Consider the following 12,034-nt stretch of genomic DNA (forward strand, 5'->3'; position numbering starts at 1 on the left):
GCTCTGTGCCTTTCAGGCTATTTTGTTTTTTTAATCAGAGGAGGCAAATAGTATTTTTCAAACGTGAATCTTTAAAGAAACAGCCCAGGGTTTTGCAGGGTTATCTCTGGTTTTCATCCATCAAATGTGACTCTTGGAGTTCTCATGAGGACCAAATGGTCTTTGAAATCTGACAGGCAACTTTCTCTCCAAGAGCACTTCACTGCCTTAGGGTAGGAGAGAAAAATCCAGAAGAGCTTTGACAAAGTCTGAGCTTTGTGAAATGTTCCTTCACTTCCAAAACAGAACTATCAAAGATGCTAGGACAGCTTGCTAAGGTTTTGCTTCAGATTCAGCCTTTAAATACTTCCTTGGAAAAGATTTGTGGCAGGGCAGCTGGAATGTAGGTTCTTAGGAAAGTCTAGGATGGTAAGCATCAGGATGCTCCTCAAGACCCAGATGTGAGTTATCTTTTGGAGTACCCCAGATTCCTCAGCAGTCCCTCAGGAAATGCCACACTGCTGGGAGAGCTGCTTGTGTCCTTTGTTCCTTACAGCAAACACTAAGTAAGATTCCCCAGTGAACCAAAATAAAGATGAGAGAGAAGCTTTGTGCTGGAAGACTGTGTTGAAATCTTTTCCTCTTAGAACTGATTTTTTTATTCCATCATGTTCTGTGTTGCTTATCACAGGCTTTTTGGTGTCAGCAGCAATTTGCCCCTTCTTTTTTCTTTCTTGTTAAAATGTATTTTTTTAATGTAGTCTTTATTTTTATTTACTTTTTAAATTTATTTATTAATTTAATTGTAAAATTTAATTTTAAAATTTTATTATTTTTATTTAATTTTTTAAAATTCTGTTTGCTCTTTGGTTTTGTTTGTTCTTTGGTTTTGTTTAGTTTTATTCATTAATTTAGTTAAAAAATGTTATTTTTATTTAATTTAAAATAATTTTATTTATTTGCCCTTTATTTTTATTTGCCCTTTATTTTTGTTTGCCCTTTATTTTTATTTGGCCTTTATTTTTATTTGGCATTTATTTTTATTTGGCCTTTATTTATTTCTAAACAGCAATGCAAATAACTTAGGATAGAGTTCAGCACACTTCATGCATATATTCCAGAGAGGAGAGCTGGAAATCATGTTTAAAATCTTTTGCTTTTATAACATCCAGATGTGTCCAGACTTCTTTGTCCATCAACTGTGGTGACAACACCTCAGTTTTCTTTTCCTTTTCACTTTGTGTTCCTCACAGCTGAGTAATTCAAAGGATAAGCTGTGGCTCAATCCTTCCTGTGAAGTGTGACACGGGGCTGTGGTCAGGCTGCCCTCAGCATCTGTTGTTCATTGAAGCCATGTCCTATTTGCACAGAAGAGCTGTTGTGAAGTGTGTGTGTGCTTATCACCTCTTCATGCTCTGGGATTCCTGTTTCTAGGAGTTGTGCAGCTCTCCAGTTGGCTATTGTAGAGAAGAGGGCTGTTCAATAACTTCCCCAAACACTTTCCCACAAGGAAGCACTCATTCATCTAATTATAACCATTAGTGGGAGCTTATTACTTTCATGGTTGGTTTTAAAATGAAGTCACAGAATCACAGAACGGGTTGGAAGGGACCTTAAAGCTCATCCAGTTCCCACTCCCCTGCCATGGGCAGGGCACCTCCCACCAGCACAGCTTGCTCAAGGCCTCATCCAGCCTGGTCCTGAACACCTCCAGGCAGGAGGCAGCCACAGCCTCCCTGGACAACCTGTGCCAGTCTCTCCCCACCCTGACTCTCAACAATTTCTTCCTCATCTCCACTCTGTCTCCCCTCTCCCAGTTCAAAGCCATTGATCCTCATCCTGGCACTCCCAGCCCTTGTCAAAAGTCCTTCCCCAGCTCCCCTGGAGCCCCTTCAGGCACTGGAAGGCTGCTCTAAGGTCTTGCTGGAGCCTTCTCTTCTCCAGATGAACAGCCCCAAATCTCCCAGCCTGTCCCTGTAGCAGAGATGCTTCAAATACTGCATTGCTTCCTTCTGAGAGCATATTGTAAAGCAGTGTCTGGTATAGCAAGACACTGTGTGTTGCCTTATAAGATCCTAAAATGTTTCTGAAGTTGAGTTTCAATAAAAAGTAGAACTCAGATTGAAGTCTGAGATGAGGAATTATTTAGAAAGACAGAGAGAGAGTTGTTGAGAATGTGAAGTCCAAGGTTCAGTATTGTCTGGTAGGAACATGGTCAGAATTGCACTTCTAACAGTCTTAAAATGGTACTAATTGTCTTCTCAGGAGCTGTTGTGCCTACTTGAGGTTGCACATGGATTTGGGAATAAAGCACATGCAAAGACTTGTTACTAGGTATAAACTTAAAGTGATGAACAACAGTGGGAACAAGGATATATTTATCATTAGAAATTCTGTATCAAGTCTTGCCTGTGTAATCCTGCAAAAGAGCTGCCACCTTACAACTCCCTCTTACGTTTCCTACCAGTATCTCATTATCTTCTAGATCATAGAATCGTAGAATAACAATTGTTTGGGTTGGAAGGGACCTTAAAGATCATCCAGTTCCAAACCCCCTGCCTCAGCACTGGTCAGTCCACACCTGGAGCACTGCCTGCAGTTTTGGTCTCTGCTGTAAAAAAAAAAAAAAAAAAAAAGATGTGGACAGGCTGGGAAGTGTCTTGAGAAGGGCCTGGAGAGTGATCAGGGGTCTGGCAGCCCTGCCTTGTGAGGAGAGGCTGAGAGACCTGGGGTTGGGCAGCCTGGAAAAGAGAAGGCTGAGGAGAGACCTTCTCACCATGGAGCAGCACATTGAGGGTGGCTATCAGGAGGATGGAGACTCCCTTTGGACAAGGAGCTCCATGGCAAAGACAAGGGGGGATGGGAACAAGGTCCTGCTGGGGACATTCCCATTGGGCTCCAAAGGAAAATGTTTCCCCATGAGCACAGTCAGACACTGGAATCATCTCCCAAGGGCAGCAGTGGAGTCCCCTCCATGGCACAGTTTGAGCCTCATCCTGCCAGGGTGCTGAGCCAGCTGATTGCAGCTGCACTGTGACCTGGAAAGGTTGGAGCAGAGGATCCTTGAGGTCCCTTCCAGCCTGGCATTCTGTGATGTTTCTCAACTGTTGAGCCAGGTGTGGAGCTGTGAGAGGCTGAGCACAGCTGCACAGCTGGGCCAGTGTTATGTTTGGCTCACCTCTGTGGGTGTTTGTGCAGCACAGCTATGTGACTTAGCTGGGGAAAAGTTGTAGGAACTAAATAATTGCCTGGTAAATTCCTGGGAATGTTTTCTGCTTGTCCCAAAATGTTTACAAAGGGAAGGTACATTTGGCAGTTTGTAGCAGAAGGGAATAAACTGAGGTACATTTACAAAAGCACTACTGAAGGAGAAGGCCAAGGGGAAAGGAGATGATTTAAAGTCAGTGCTTGTAACATACACTGTCCTACTCCAGCTTGCAGTTTTGTGGGCCCAGAAAATGAACCCAAGCCTCTTTCGCACTGGTACTGGTCATTCAAAATGAGAAGCATAGAATCACAGAATGGCTCAGGTTGGAAGGAACTTCAGAGATCATCTACTCCAACTTCCCTGCCGTGGCCAGGGACACCTCTCAACTAGACTCAGCTGCTCAAGGCCTCATCCAGCCTGGCCTTGAGCACCCCCAGGGAGGAGGCATCTGCAGCAACTCTGAGCAAGCTGTTCCAGTGTCTCCCTACTGTTATACTGAAGAACTTCTTCGTAAGATCCAGTCTAACCTTGCTCTCCCATAGAATCCTATGATGATTTGGGGTTGGAAAGGACCTCCAAAGGTCATCCAGTCCAACCCCATGCAGTCAGCAGGAACATTCTCCTCTAAATTAGGTTGTCCAGAGACCTGTTGAGCGTGACCTTGGATAGCTCCAGGGATGGGGCATCAACTACCTCCCTGGGCAGCCTGATGCAGTGTTCCATGGCCCTCATGGTACAGAACTTGTTCCTCACATCCAATCTCAATCTACTCTGCTCTCATTTCAAACCATTGTCTCCCATGCTGTCACTGCATCTTTTGGCAACAGTCCCTCTGCAGCCTTCTTGTAGCCCCCTTCAGGTACTGGCAGGCTGTTCCTAGGTCTCCCCAGAGCATCTCAGGAACAGAGATAGAAAGTAGTAACTTTCTGACTGGAAGGGAACATGTCACCTGTGGTAAAACTCAGCTTACTATGGAGCATGCTCTTGGAATTCTTTTGTAAGAGCTCATCTTAGAGCAACTTTCTCACTCTGTCCAAAAGGCTGGAGCTTACCTGGGGTTAAATTGAATTTAACTTCTCCCAATGCCTTGCAGGTTGGCCATCTCTTCAGAGTTTGTGCTGCACAAGGTTGAGCACATGGCAGTTTCCATTGCTGGAGCTGGGAGTGCTGGCATTTGGAGCAGTAAATGCCAACACTCAATAGATTTATAGAAGCAGGGACACCTTCCACTAGACCAGACTGCTCAAGGCCTCTGGGAGGTGGCATCCACAACCTCCCTGGGCAACCTGTGTCAGTCTCTCCCCACCCTCACTCTCAAGAGTATACCCTGGTTGACTTTGTGTTTGCTGCCTGCAACGCCGAATAAAAGAACAAAGCCACCCACACGTGGTGGAGGGGACAGCTTCTTTTCACAGCCATCAGCAGAAGTTGTCAGCAGTGGATGTGCAGAAGTGTTCTTGCTATGCTCTTGCTACTCAAAGGGTCAAGTAACCCAGGGTTATATCCTGATGACTGAGCCTGGGGCCTACAAGTGCTTGTGCTTTCAGTTTCTCTCTTGGTTAAATGTCTTGTAGGCTTTGGTCTGTCTTACAGGTGTTGGAGAAGTGATGGATTTAGTTCCTTTGGTCTCGAGTTTCCTGGGGCTGCTGGTAGTCAGAGGTGTACATTCTTTTGTCCAATTTCCTCCCTTTGAAGTGGAGCTCAGGCTTCCATTGAAGGCAGGGGCTGGCCAGATACGTGACACAGGGACATCTGACTTCATTTGAGGGTACATGAAAGGCTTTTATTGCTTTCTTTTAACATTTGTGTCTCTCAGTATCATCCCAAATCACACTATGAAATGAATTGATAGTAGTTACTTCCTAGATTCCCTGTCTTGCAGAAAGCTTAATGCTTTCTGTGGAGACCTTCTCAAGGTCTAGCTGAGATTTCAGCTGCATTGTTTTCCATATGTTTGAGGGGGAAAAAAAATCCCTTCCTCATCTGCATCTAATTTAGCAGAGGCTTGGAATGCCGGAAACTTGTTTTTGTTGCTGTTGAAATCGAACTGTGAGTACTTTGTGAGTGAAAGCATCAAACTGGAGCTTTTCCTCTACTTGTGTAAAGTGGAAACAATTTCCAAGTCCTAGCTGCTTGTGTCTATTTATAGGATATGGTCCATATCTCTTCATTGTGGTCTGGTCCTCAAGGGCTGCAGTGAGCCAATGCTGAAGTCATCAGGTCAGCCATGGTTCGACTATGCCCTGGTGTGGGGTAGAGGAACCCTGCTGCTGCCTCAGCCCTTGCTGCATGCCTTGGTGTGAGGAGTTAAAGTCCTTAACCAGCCAGCTGCTCCTGGAGGTTCCTCACACATCCTAACAGAAAACCACTTGGTGATGTTTGATATCTTAACCTCTTGTGCTTAAGATTCTTCAGCTGGCCCTCATCTACTTCAATCTGTAGATGATCGATGCCTACAAGTAGCAGCAGAATTAGCAGCTTTGCTTTTTGCTAGGCTGAAGTATGTGGCACATTTCATCATCCCAAGAGGCAAAGTCAGTTTGTGCTTGCAAGCACTGGTGTGTTTTCTGTGCATTTGTTTTGTCCAGCTTACTGTCTGGGAAGCTGAATGCCTCCCACAAACCAAGTCTGATAAGTGTTAGCTGTGCATGGTTGTTTTTCTCTCTGTCAATTCTGAAAATTTTATCCATAAAGCTGTTTTTTTATTTCTTGGAAACTTTCAGGGCATTGGACTGTTCTAGGAAGTGGAAGGTCAAAGAATTGCTCTTGATGATTCTTGTTTACTCAAACTGCTCTGAAGCAGCACCAGCAGTCTTGCAGCTTCCAAAAGACAAAGTCCTTGTGAATAAGAATTAGCAAAGCTTTTCCTGAGCTGGTGTCAGGAGAGAAGTTGGGTTACAAGACAATAAGCAGGACATCTCCAAACTCCCTAAGTGCTAAGTTCTTTGCTTTTTCTAGAAAACCCAACTGTTGCTGCAGTGTCATCCATGTTTTTACACTGGGGGATCTGTTGTTATTTATTTTTTTTTCTGAAAGGGTAGTTACATTTTTCCATTTCATAGAATTGCAGAATGGTAGGGGTTGGAAGGGGCCTCTGGAGATCGAGTCCAACCCCCTCTGCCTAAGCAGGATCACCTCGGGTAGGTCACACAGGAACAAGATCAGGTTGCCTTGTAGAGCCTGACAGGGATGGGGCCTCAGCTCCCTCCCTGAGTGACCTGTTGCAGTGTTCCATGACCCTCCTGGTGCAGAACTTGTTCCTCACATCCAATCTAAATCTGCTCTGCTCTGCTTTCAAACCATTGCCCCCCCCCATCTTGTCGCTGCAGGCCTTCGCAAACAGTCCCTCTATAGCCTTCTTGTAGCCTCCTTCAGGTACTGCAAGGTCTCTATTAAGTCTCCCTGCAGCCTTCTCTTCTCCAGGCTGAACAACCCCAGCTCCCTCAGCCTGTTCTCATAGGAGAGGTGCTCCAGCCCCTCAGTCATTTGGGTTTATAAAAAGAGAGGCCCCAACTATGAGTTTGTTCTTTTTTATCTTTTCCTTTCATAGCTAAACTGCAGAAATCTCTTTATGGGGTTTGTGTTTCCAGATGTACTTGTCCCAGGCAGCAGTGGTAGGATTGTCAAATCACAGCCATTCAAATGGGAAGAGTAAGGAAAGATCAAGAAATCACTACTGCAGGGCAATGTCCACATAAAGATTAGGCTATGTTGTTGGGGGAGGGAGTCGAGGCTTCCCAGTTGCTTTTACAACAGCATTGTGCAGTGCTAAGGCCCTCTGAGGTGATCACCTCATTTCCCCTGGGCATGCTGCTGGTCTGCTCTGCTCACATAAACCACAGCTTCACTTGCTGTGCAGGAATGCAGTGAGGGAAGGGAGCTCTTACTGGTTTGCTCTTTGCCTTGTTTTATGCTGTTAATGAGTTCTGTCGTACAAAGCAGAAGTAATTCACATCCTCAGGACACCTGGACTCTCTTAGAGCAGATGCTGAATAAATAGAACTATGTGAACAGGAAGGTGCTTATCACAGTTTCCAAGTGGCTGATGATTCAGGACCTGCCATAGATTTATAGAGTCATAGAATGGTTTGGGGTGGAAGGGACCATGAAGATCATCTAGTTCCAACTAACAGCTCTCTGACAGTGGATCACTGAGAATGGAGCAAGGCTGCACGATCTTTTAGGAACCAACACAAGAGGACTTTTCGTGTTCTCCTATTCACAGCAGTTCAGGCTGTGAATCCACATTCCTTGTAAAATTCGTAGATTCATAGACTGGTTTTGGTTGGAAGGGACCTTAAAGACCATCCCCTTCCAAGCCCCTTGCCATGTGCAGGGACACCTTCCACTAGCCCAGCTTGCTCAAAGCCTCATGCAGCGTGGCCTTGAACACCTCCAGAGAGAGAACATCCACCTGTGCCAGTGTCTCCCCACCCTCATTATAAAGAATTTCTTCCTCATCTCCAGTATCAATGTCCCCTCAGTAGCTCAGAGCTACTGTCCCTTGTCCTGTCACTCCCAGCCCTTGTCAAAAGTCCTTCCCCAGCTCTCCTGTAGCCTCCTTAAGGTACTGCAAGGCTGCTCTAAGGTCTCCCTGGAGCCTTCTCTTCTCCAGGCTGAACAGCCCCAACTTTCTCAGCCTGTCCCCATAGCAGAGCTTCTCCAGCCCTCTGATCATCTTGGTGGCCTCCTCTGGAGCCTCTCCAGTAGCTCCAGGTCCTTCTTGTGCTGGGGGCCCCAGAGCTGGAGGCAGTGCTGCAGGTGGGGTCTGAGCAGAGCAGAGCAGAGGGCAGAATCCCCTCCCTGTGCTGCTGCTCTCCCTGCTCTGGATGCAGCTCAGCACACAGCTGGCTCTGGGCTGCCAGGGACCATTGCTGGCTCCTGGGCACTTTGTCACCACCTGACACCCCCAAGGCCACGTCCTTCTTCTGCTAGGGGCCCCAAAACTAGACACAGTGCCCCAGATGAGGTCTCAGCAGAGCAGTGTAGTGCAGAGTTAGAATCCCCTCCCTGTCCTGTTGCCATTTTTGTATTGTTTCTCTTCTGCTTTTGGGGCTGTTCCTCTGAAGTGCTCTGCTTAACGGAGCTGTCTCTTTTTGCAGCCTGCTTAAAACTTGGGGAGTGCCTGATGTTGCTTTGCTGCTAGCTGGTTGGTTTGCTTCAGTGAAGGAGAAATGTTTACTTCTTGTTTTGTGTAGGTATCATTTGCTTGTCTCTTCTCTCTGGATCATTTGCTAGGGGAGCAATAGGATATTCAGATGGTTTTAACTAGCTTTGAGGTCACTAGAGAGAACTGGTTCCTGGCTCTGGCGTTTCTGCTTCTCACTCAGCTCACACAGCAGACAAGTGTGAGGAGGAAGGCTGCCCACTGTGGCAGCTTGCAGTTAGGCTCTGTGCTGTGCAGGGTTCAGAGGCGTTTCATGTGCTGCCCAGAAAGACAGTTTTTAAGCAGGTAAAGATTGTGTTTTATTTTGTCAGTATCAGTATGCTTTGAGCAGCTATGTACACAGCAAAGCTGAGCTGTTTTTGAGCTGTTGAAGCTCAGCATGATCCAACAATGTCCAGTGCAGCCCAGAAAGCCTGGGGTGCATGGAAAGAAGCATGGCCAGCAGGCAGGAACACAGAAAGCTAAATGCTCCTCCTCTAAAAGCAGTGGGTTACAATTGTAGAATGGGGAGGGCTGGAAGGGACCTCTGGAGATATCCAGTCCAACCCCCCTGTCAGAGCAGGATCACCTAGGGCAGGTCACACAGGAACACATCCAGGTCTTGAAATTCTCCAGAGAAGGAGACTCCACAACCTCTCTGGGCAGCCTGCTCCAGGGCTCCAGCACCCTCACAGTAAAGAAGTTTCTCCTTGTATTATATAGCAGAAGTGCAGTATGGTAGATTTGCATCTTTGGACTGAGTGGCTCCTTTGGAACCAGCTGGAGAAGCAGATGTTAAATTGATCTTCTAAAGGGTACCCCACATCCCTTTCTACCATTCCTGTGTATGAATTAATAGCAGAGTCAAGGGGTAGTGTCCTGGTGCTGGTTTAGGACTTTGGAGACAGTATTCACTTAGAGCTTCACTGGCCAGGGCAGTGCCACAGTGGTTCTATGAGTGTAGTCAAGTTAGTCTTCATTTACTAAAACAGGTTAGGTGACATAAGGTGACACCAAACTGGGAGGACCTGGCCAGGCTGGGGAGCTGGGCAAAGGGGAACCTCATGAGGTTCAACAAGGAAAGTGGAGAGTCCTGCTCCTGGGGAGGAGCAACACAATGCACCAGTACAGGTTGGGGGTTGAGCTGCTGGAAAATACCTCCATGGGGAAGGACTTTGGAGTGCTGGTGGGACAGCAATGTGCCCTTGTGGCCAAGAAGGCCAAATGGTCACCTAGGCTGCATCAGGAAGAGTGTGGCCAGCAGATCAGAGGAGGTTCTCCCTCTCTACTTGGCCCTCATGAGACCACATTTGGAGTATTGAGTCGAGTTCTGGGCTCCCCAGTTCAAGAAGGACAGGAATCTACTGGAGAGAGTCCAATGGAGGCTATGAGGATGATGAAGAGCCTGGGACATGTGTGTGAGGTGGAAAGGCTGAGAGCCCTGGGGCTGGTTAGCCTGGAGAGGAGAAGGCTGATAGGAGATCTTATGAATACTTACAAATATCTGAACGGTTGGGAGCAAGAAACTGGGGCCAGGCTCTTTGCAGTGGTGTCCTGGGATAGGACAAAAGGCAATGGACACAAACTGGAACCCAGGAAGTTCCACCTAAACATGAGGGAAAAAAAATCTATTTACTGTAAGGATGCTGCAGCCCTGGAGCAGGCTGCCCAGAGAAGTTGTGGAGTCTCCTTCTCTGGAGACTTTCAAGACCCTCCTGGAGGTGTTCCCATGTGACCTGTCCTAAGTGACGCTGCTCTGGCAGGGGGGTTGGACTGGATGATCTCCAGAGGTCCCTTCCAACCCCTACCATTGGGTGATTCCAAGGTGCTGCTCTCTGGTAGACGTTGGAAGCATCGTGGCCTCTTCTTCTCTTGCAACCTTGCTTTGTAAAGAGGGAACTGTGAATTCTGCCAATCAAAATGAAATGTTTTTCCTGGGCGGAAGATGGAAGTGTCAACTAGAAAGTAATGCTATCATTTGGAATTGGCTTTTTCCATGGAAAGGCCAACAGCTGCTTTTGAAAGTGTGGACTCCACTGTATGCAGCATTCCAACATGGAAACTCATGTCTGCATGGTTCATGTTTTTAAGTGACTGAAGCAATTACCATTTACACAAACCATTTCTAGCAGCAGTAAAATTACACTGATTCCTGTGGAAAAGAAGCCCTATTTTAAGTTGAGGTCCTGCTGGGGTTGGCACACAGAGATCTTGTCTCTGGGGCTGAGTTTAGTAGGAATGGAGGTGGAGGTACCCTTGAGTGTGCTGAGTTGGAGTCCTTGGTTGTGACTTGCCTGTGTTGCTGGAGCTGTGTCGGTGCTCACTGCCTGTGCACTGTCCATGTGCTCCTTTGGGTGCATACAGCAGTGTGACACGAAACAAGTGCCATTAGAGGTGTCCCCAGGTGCTACACTGCCCATGAACCTCTGGAGTGGGTGAGAGATACAAATGGCACTTCAGAACAGTTCTGAGGAGAATCTCATGGGGTTTAATAAGGCAAAGTGCAAGGTCTTGCACCTAGGTTGGGATCATCCTTGATATCAATCCAGGCTGGGGGATGATGAGAAGGCCAGTGGCAGCCTGGGCTGCATGCAAAGCAGCATGGCCAGAGATGGAGAAGGGGGATCCTTCCCCTCTGCTCTGGGGAGACCTCACCTGCAGCATTGCCTCCAGTTCTGGGGCCCCCAGCCCAAGGAGGATATGGAACTGTTGGAGAGGAGGCCACAAAGATGATCAGAGGGCTGGAGAACCTTTGCTGTGGGGCCAGGCGGGGAGAGTTGGGGCTGTTCAGCCTGGAGAAGTGAAGGCTCTGAGGAGACCTCAAAGCTGCATTTCAGTACCTGAAGGGGACCTACAGGAAGGCTGGAGAGGGACTGTTTAAAAGGGTCTGAGGTGACAGGATGAGGGGCAATGGTTTGAAACTGGAGCAGGGCAGATTTGGGTTGGACATCAGGAGGAAGTTCTGCACAGTGAGGATGATGAGACACTGGAACAGGTTGCCTAAAGAGGTGGTTGATACCCTGTCCCTGGAGACATTCAAGATCAGGCTTGGCATGGCCCTGGGCAGTCTGATGTAGTTGGAGATGGCCCTGCTGCATGCAGGGGGGTTGGACAAGATGACCTTTGAGGGGTCCCTTCCAACCCAATCTGTGATTCTGTGAATGTCATTCCAGCAGGCAGGTGCTGTCATTCTGCCAGTTCCTCTGAGGCACTGGGACATGGGATGCTCCCAAGCACACATTTCAGCAATGACACAGCCCTTCTGGGACACCAGTTTCCATATGTGAGATGAATCTCTCAGCAGATTACCAAATGCTGCTGTTACTTGAACTTCAGTGATCTGCAAAGGAAACCATTACACTGCACTTAGCAGAGCAGAAGGAAGTAATTTTGCATGAAATGTTAATAGTAAATATGTGAAAGCGAAGTCCTCAGACATCTGTTTATCAAATGTGAGCTATTCTAAGACTTAAAAGGTAATTATGGAATGGGTAGAGGTAGGTTGAATCTTTCTGTGCTTCTACTGTGGCTTCTAAGGAGGCACCTAGAATTAGTGTTCCTCCTGCTCTGATCATCTGTGTACCAGGAGAATTGTCACTGCTGTGCCTGCCTCTTGCTGCCAGCGGTGGGACTTTGCTGGGGCTGGCTTTGCTCTGAGGAAAAGATGAAATGAAGTGCAGGACAAGCAGAAAATGTTCCTC

Source organism: Indicator indicator, chromosome 25 (assembly GCF_027791375.1).
Source record: "Indicator indicator isolate 239-I01 chromosome 25, UM_Iind_1.1, whole genome shotgun sequence".
In the NCBI taxonomy this organism is placed as follows: Eukaryota; Metazoa; Chordata; class Aves; order Piciformes; family Indicatoridae; genus Indicator; species Indicator indicator.